This window comes from Amblyomma mixtum, chromosome 10, assembly GCF_055824585.1.
Source record: "Amblyomma mixtum isolate Tamu chromosome 10, ASM5582458v1, whole genome shotgun sequence".
Lineage (NCBI taxonomy): Eukaryota > Metazoa > Arthropoda > Arachnida > Ixodida > Ixodidae > Amblyomma > Amblyomma mixtum.
Genome location: NC_143021.1, coordinates 157661171 through 157668298, shown reverse-complemented (window position 1 = coordinate 157668298; position 7128 = coordinate 157661171). Strand labels below are relative to the sequence as shown.

General features: G+C 44.6%; 1 long non-coding RNA gene across 1 annotated transcript; it reads left to right on the top strand.

The window, feature by feature from the left end:
* Nucleotides 1-1390: 1390 nt before the first annotated feature.
* Nucleotides 1391-5840, top strand: LOC149327464 (uncharacterized). Its single transcript, XR_016286320.1, has 4 exons — nucleotides 1391-1620; nucleotides 2971-3031; nucleotides 3215-3277; nucleotides 5663-5840. It is a non-coding gene; the product is annotated as an uncharacterized LOC149327464 (long non-coding RNA).
* Nucleotides 5841-7128: the final 1288 nt, after the last annotated feature.

Sequence of the window (7128 nt, the reverse complement as noted above, 5' to 3'; positions counted from 1 at the left end):
CTGCATTCGCGCTGTCCGTTCAACAGTGATTCAATACGGCGTGCGCTAGAGCGGTCGTCGGCGCATTGTGCGGACGTTTCGCGTCCTTTATGTGCAGTGTGTGTGTGCCATTCGCACTCCCGTTTACATCGGCAGTGAAACCTCGTTGCTGCCTATGCGTGTTCTTGCAACGCTCCAGCGATTGTCACTGACGTCGGTATAACTGTCATTTTCGTTTTTCGACGATTGCGCTTGTTTGAGCGGCGGGGGCCATGACATGGGCAGAGAGAGATATTGTAAAGGAAACAGCTGCGCTCGCATTGTTCTTAGTATACAGAAACTTTGTTACATGCCAGTTTGAAGCGTGTAACGTTTGAAGCGTCTAGCGAGCTGTAAGGGTTCGGTAGCGTTCGCGGGGGTCATCGGAACGCGGCTGGGGGTGCTCACAGCGAAGCGTCTCCTTTCTTGGAACGCGGCCGCTCGCGAACGCGCCGGCAGGTATACCCCACGAAACACAGAACGTCTTAGAAACGTCCTGAAAGAGCTCGGAATGGCTTCACATGTCTTGCGCTAGAATGAAACGTCTCATATACGTCGACGGCAAGATGTCTTTTGGAAACTTCTTTAAGACGCCCGTTTAAGACGTCCGCGCTTTCTGAAACGTCTAACTTAGGACTTTGTTACGTACACGGGCCAATACGTTCAGGGGATTGGCGAAAAGCTGCCACCATTGATTAAACATGATACAGATCATGGCAAGCGTTTTTAAGCTTCACGTTTTATTCCAAACCATGAATGAAACATGCAAGTGTGGCACAAAAACTGTTAGATTTCTGTGCCCTGCACCGATATTTGCACCTTTTTAAGAGCAGGCGCACCGGTGCAAAGTCCGCGCTTTGTGCTCAAACTCTGACAGCGCATTTTGTCATATGCAGTCCGAAATCACGTTTATCACGGTCCACATCGAGTACAACTAGCCCACCACTTGTAAAGCTGCACTAAAGTTACGCGAATCATGAAATTTGTTTCCTGTTGCGAACGCCTCTTCGTTCGGCCTCGGCTGGCCACGAGCAAGGAATGTTGCCGTCGCGCCATCGCCGCTATCGCCGTTTTCTTCCATGCTGTCTTCGCCATGTTGGAGCAGTCTGCTCAGTGCTCGGGGTACTCGCTGCTCGCACGCATTCTTCCCTCGCCACGGCCGGTCTCGAGAGCGACGCGCGCCTTTGCCTGCCTTCCCGTCATGCTTCCCGTCCTGAACGCCTCAGCTTGCTGCTTGGTGTCGCTCCGCTCGGTCGCGATACAGTCTACAGTCTACGTAAATTTAACTGTTTCAAGCAAAAATAAACCTTTTTGCAAGTTGTAAATGCTTAGCGTCACATAAAAGTATGATATGCAATTTGTGATTATTTTTATGTTGTTGCTTTGTTTCTTTTGTATTTTTGGAATGTAGTACTTCGTCTGGCCATTTGGCGTTGCGGTCGCTAGCGGTTCCTTGCTACGCGCGCGAAGTGGACGCTCGCAACGTTTTTCTGGCTCCTTTGTCTCGTGCTTGTGGGCGCTTCACACTGCTGTTTGCAGTTTTCCCGCCATTTCTTTTACTACCAGGACTGCGCAGAAAGGTGCACCTCGTTTTCAGCAAAAGTAAGTCACCTTCCATTTCTCTCGCGTGTTGAAAGCGTCACCCTTACTGCGGCTTGCCAATGCGCCTCATTCAACCGTCGGCTGAGCGTCCCAACGTTCGTAGAGTTTTGCGTCCCTCCTTTGATTTGAAAATCGGAAAGCTCTCTCAGCCAGTGTTTTCATACCAAAGTGTAACATTCGATGTTCGAAAACAGGGCGTTTCCAAGCGTTTGAGTTCTCGTTCAGTGGGTACCGCTGTGTTGCTCTTGCATCATCCTCTATGAGCTGCTTTCTTACGAAAGTCGTCCATAAATTGGAACCATAGAAAAATCAAGTGTCATCATTTGTGACATAGCTTCAAAGCGACCACGCTTTGTTTAAACACGGGTAGGAAAGGCACAAATTTTTTTGTACACATTGAAGTGTGCTCGGTTGCATCCCGGTAGGAATTTTATTGTTGCAAACCACTCTGTTCTGTCCTTACGAATGTTCGTATTCAACTCAATTTGATGACTACCAGTGGCACTCGGATTAAGAAGGCGTTGGTTATCATTATAATGGCGGAATAGAATGTGCAGTGCCCATTATCATGAAGTGATCATGAAACCCGTCGTGGTGGCTGTGTGGCTGTGCGTTCGTTTGCCGTTCGCAAGCTATCTGACGCCGACCGCGGCGGCCGCGCGTCGTTAAAGTCAAAATACAAAGACGCCTGTGTGCTGTCTTAAGTAAGCGCACGTTAGAGAACCCCTATTCGTCCAACTTAATCTGGAGCCCTCCACTACGGCGACCCTCGTTGCCCATATATCGCTTCTGGGCATTAAATCCCTCAATTTACAAGTAATCATGTGGCGGAAATTGTATTGGTCTCATGAAATCCAGTGACTGCATGCATAATATATTGTCGATGGCTTGTTTTGTTCCAGGTTTTCATGAAAATATGGAATAATACTTTGTCAGTTAACTATGATTACCTGATTTCTGTTTATTTGAGCAGGGCTGCCCTGAGCTATTTCATTTGCTGTTTGCACTTGTATATGTCTTGTTGCTAAAGATTATGGAATTGTTGTGTTTTGCCTTAGGTCTCCAGTTGGTTGTGAACTTAGAGAAAAAATAATGGAGTTGAGGGAACCGTGAAAATCCAGATGCATTACTGCATATACTTGTTGGACCTGTCAAGCGTTTGTTTCACTATGATAGCTACGACACTGAGGAAACCTACTCGGTGGTACTGCTCTGTATGTGTGTGCTGGCTGTTTGACAATGTAAGGAAGTAACCCCTTTTCAAGCAGGCCTCCTTGAATTTTTTCGTAAGCCATTGCAGTGTGCACAGCTGGCGCTGTCGATGAATTCACCCTGTACATTTCTTTTTAGGTAGAAGTTGTTCAACAGTGGTTTCCGGAGAACCTCCTGGCGTGCTCAACTTCTAGTTTCGGTAAGCACTTTTCACAGCTGACAGTGTTTTCCCCGTTCACTTCATGCTTTCTTGTATAGGTGCCGGCAGTTAGCAAAAATTTATTTCAAGAATTCTGTTCTTTGCTTGACCTGACCTGGTTTTGTCATTGCGGTGTGCACAGCTGGTGTTGTCGATGAATTCACCCTGTACATTTCTTTTTAGGTAGAAGTTGTTCAACAGTGGTTTCCAGAGAACCTCCTGGCCTGCTCAACTTCTGAAGTTTCGGTAAGCACTTTTCACAGCTGACAGTGTTTTCTCCCTTCACTTCATGCTTTCTTGTATAGGTGCCGGCAGTTAGCAAAAATCTATTTCACGAATTCTCTTGTTTGCTTGACCTGACCTTTTTGGTTTTGTTAGACCTGCTACAGTTTGCCAAATGAGCAAGTGCTTTAGTTAATTTCAAGGAAGGAATGGAAAAGAGAGAAGGCGGTAATTGCCTCCCGGGGCCAGAATGAAAACTGTGCCTATGTGGACCTGTCTGAATGAATTCCTGCATGAGCACAGGTATGCATGCCAGCAGATTATGAATACTGGAAACTTAACTTTACATTTGTTCGAGTTTTTTAGACAGTAATAACTGGAATACTGAAGGGAAAATAGCAGTGTCATTATGATGGCTCAGCTAAGAGAAGTCAAATATGTAAGCCTTTCAGAAATAACTGCGGTTTATAAAGCGAGGGCATTTCGACTGATCTCATCCAAGTTTCAAAAAGTAAAGCAAAATTTTCGTTATTTTATTCTTTCACTCTACTTAAAGCAGCACGCATAAGAATCATAAATGGAACACAGTATACAGTGTTCCATGGTATGAGAAGTAGTGCAAAACGGGACAAGGGACAGAGAGAATTTCACGTGTTAACTGATCCCAGTGTCTCGCCACGATTGAGCACTTATCCAAAAATTGCACACAACCACACTTCTTACAGTGCAAAACCAGATTACTGCCATCAAAAGTTTTAAAGTTAATTTTGTGTTCACGAAGCCTCTCATTCAAGCAACGGCCAGATTGACCAACATACCGCTTGCCACAAGAGAGTGGGATGTCATAAACAATGCCTTCAGTCCATTTCACGAATTTTTTCCTGTGATTAATGGTGCACTGCAGCTTTTGGGGACGTTTATCGGCGGGCAAAGTTTTTTTGGATAGCGCACCTATTTTTTTAGGGGCTGAAAAACATTCGCCCTGTCCGAATTTTCTTGAGATTTTGGGTCTGGCAATGAATGTAGGGAATGACGACAATTCTGCCTTTCTTTCTTTCTGAAGGTACAGACGGTAGTTGATCTTCCTGGTGCTTCTACAGTATGTCTTCAAAGACAAAAACACAGATATCAGCTGGGTAGCCTGCTTCACTGAACCTTGAGAGTTGTTCGTGACAGCTCTGGCTGATGAGGTGGGGGCATGACATTTGCAGGGCATTTTTGAAACAAAATAATGACGTTTTACGAGTTTAGAATGTGCAGCAGTGTAGGGGAGTGCAGGCTGAATATAGGTTATTTCAGTAACGACTGAAATAACCTACCTTCAGCCTGCACACCCTTACACTTCTGAACATTCGAAACACGTAAAATGAGGCATTATTACTTTATGTTTGAAAGATGAACTGGAAAAGTCATGCCCCCACCTCATCAGCCAGAGCTTTCACGAACAACTCGCAAGGTTCAGTGAAGCAGGCTACCCAGCTGATATCTGTTTTTCTGTCGCTGAAGGTGCACTGAAGAAGAAGCGCCAAGAAGATCAACTGCCGTCTGTGCCTTCAGAAAGAAAGAAAGGCAGGATTGCCATCATTCCCTACATTCATTGCCTGTCCCACAATCGCAAGAAAATTGGGACAAAGCGAATGTTTTTCAGCCCCTAAAAAAATAGGTGCGCTATCCAAATAAACTTTGCCCACCGATAAACATCCACAAAAGCTGCAGTGCACCATTAATCACAGGAAAAAATTCGTGAAATGTACTGAAGGCATTGTTTGACACCCCACTCTCTTGTGGCAAGCGGTATGTTGGTCAATCTGGTCGTTGCTTGAATGAGAATCTTCGTGAACACAAAAACAACTTGAAAACTTTTACTGGCAGTAATCTGGTTTTGCACTGTAAGGAGTGGGGTTGTGTGCCATCTTTGGAAAAGTGCTCGATCGTGGCCAGACACCGGAATCAGTGAACACGTGAAATTATTGAAGCAGCGCGTATCGCTGCTTTGGAAGATAAATGTGTCAGCAAGCAATCTGTCTCCCTGTCCAACAAAGAACTGCCCTTCTTAAACAATAGCTGAGTCGTACGTGTCCGTAGTTCCTCGTTCACCTGATTTTCATTTTTTCCAGGCGCATGCGCCTGTTTGCCCTCACGGTTCACGTTCCTCTTGATCGCGTGGGCACTGTCAGTCGGAAGTTAGCGCCTGTGTTGTGTGCGTCTTTCTCTGTCCCTTGTCCCATTTTGTGCTACCTCTCATACCATGGATCACCGTTACCGACTCGCCCAAGTTTCTACCCTTGTGAATGATATACAGTTATTAGTTGCTGGCTGTCTTGTGTATTTTTCGTCTGCTTACGTGCACTTAAGTGAGAAAAAAATATTGAGTGCTGAAAATTGACATTAATTTTTCTGTTCACCCAGTAACCATGGCTTTTTTATGCCCGCTGTGGAGTGCGCCTGCAAACATCTGTGTTGGAGTCATCATGGGAGACGGCCTGGTGCCTACTATGTATATGGCAGACAGCTGTCAACTGTTCCTGCCATGTGGCACTTTTTGTTTTCTTGAGGTATTTGTCATGTGTTTTGATTCAACGTCACTTTTTTTAATCCTACGAAGCAGGTATGTATTACTGAGGCAATAAAATGTTTTATTCTTGGATTGAAGCCATTTCTTGCTCTTTTTTTTGCGCTCAGAACAGATCCTGCATTAAGAACCAACTACATTGGCTTTTTTTTTCTTTAGTCTGAATTTTACTTGTAGTTCTACTATGAATGAATTTAATTAGCACAGTTTGCCTGCCCAAAGCTTTCATCTTGTAGTAAGCATTGCAAGACTCAGATTTGCACAATTTACTTATATTTACGCAGCAGCCAAAGTTAAAGGTGCTTTACGAAGAGCTCATCTTGATGTCTCACGAGCAATAAGAGCTCAGTTTGAGAACGTACAGGTCTCTTGCACGCTTGGGAGAAAAAATGTGTATTGATGGTGTATGAGAAAACTTGTTGCTGTGCTCTCTTATCCTTCTTGCCTCGCATTTGGCCAGTTGTCTACAGATTAAAGGAGTGTTTGCATTTAGCAGAAGTCTAGCTACCAGGCAGTCAATACATGAAATGATGCAGCAGTTTCTTTTGCACTCTTGATATGCAAAATTTTCTTTCAAAAGAAACTACTGTACTTCTATGAATTAATTACCTGGTACCTAGACTTCTGCTGAAGAAAATATACTTTTAGTCTGCAGACAACAAGCCAAATGTCAGACAAGAGGGGCAAGAGACAGCAAAGCAAGTTTTCGCACACCCTCAATGCACATTTTGTCTCCCAAGCATGTAAGATGTTCGTACTTTCTTCAGTTCTTATTGCTTGTGAGGCGTCAAGGACGGGCTCTTCGTGAAGTGCCTTTCATTGAACAGCATTACATTAGCCCCATTACAAAACACCTAAAATACATTGATATACAGCTAGGTAAGACCTCTATTAGCCAACTACTAGCACCGGATACCACAGCTACAGAAGAGCTAAAACACCTCTTTACAGCTAAACAAGGTATCAGCTAGAAGTCTACAAGATGTCATCAAAAACCTCTTGTAGCCGACAGATAGCGTTGCATTAGCCTAGGCTACAGGAGGTCTTCAACACTTTGGACGGCTATATAAAATCTTGGCTATGCTTCTATAAGACATCAAAACGACTTGGTGTAGATGACTTATAGATTTCTACAAGCACTTTTTGTGTTTCGTGGGACGGGTGTTCCCCCACCCGCGGTACTGATTCGCACACGTGCTGGCACGAATGTCTATTTGTGTTTGTTTTTATTTTGTGGTAGAGAGAGTGCTCTACCTTACGGAAGCTGGAGGGCTGGCCATGCCCTGGATGGACCAATCATGTT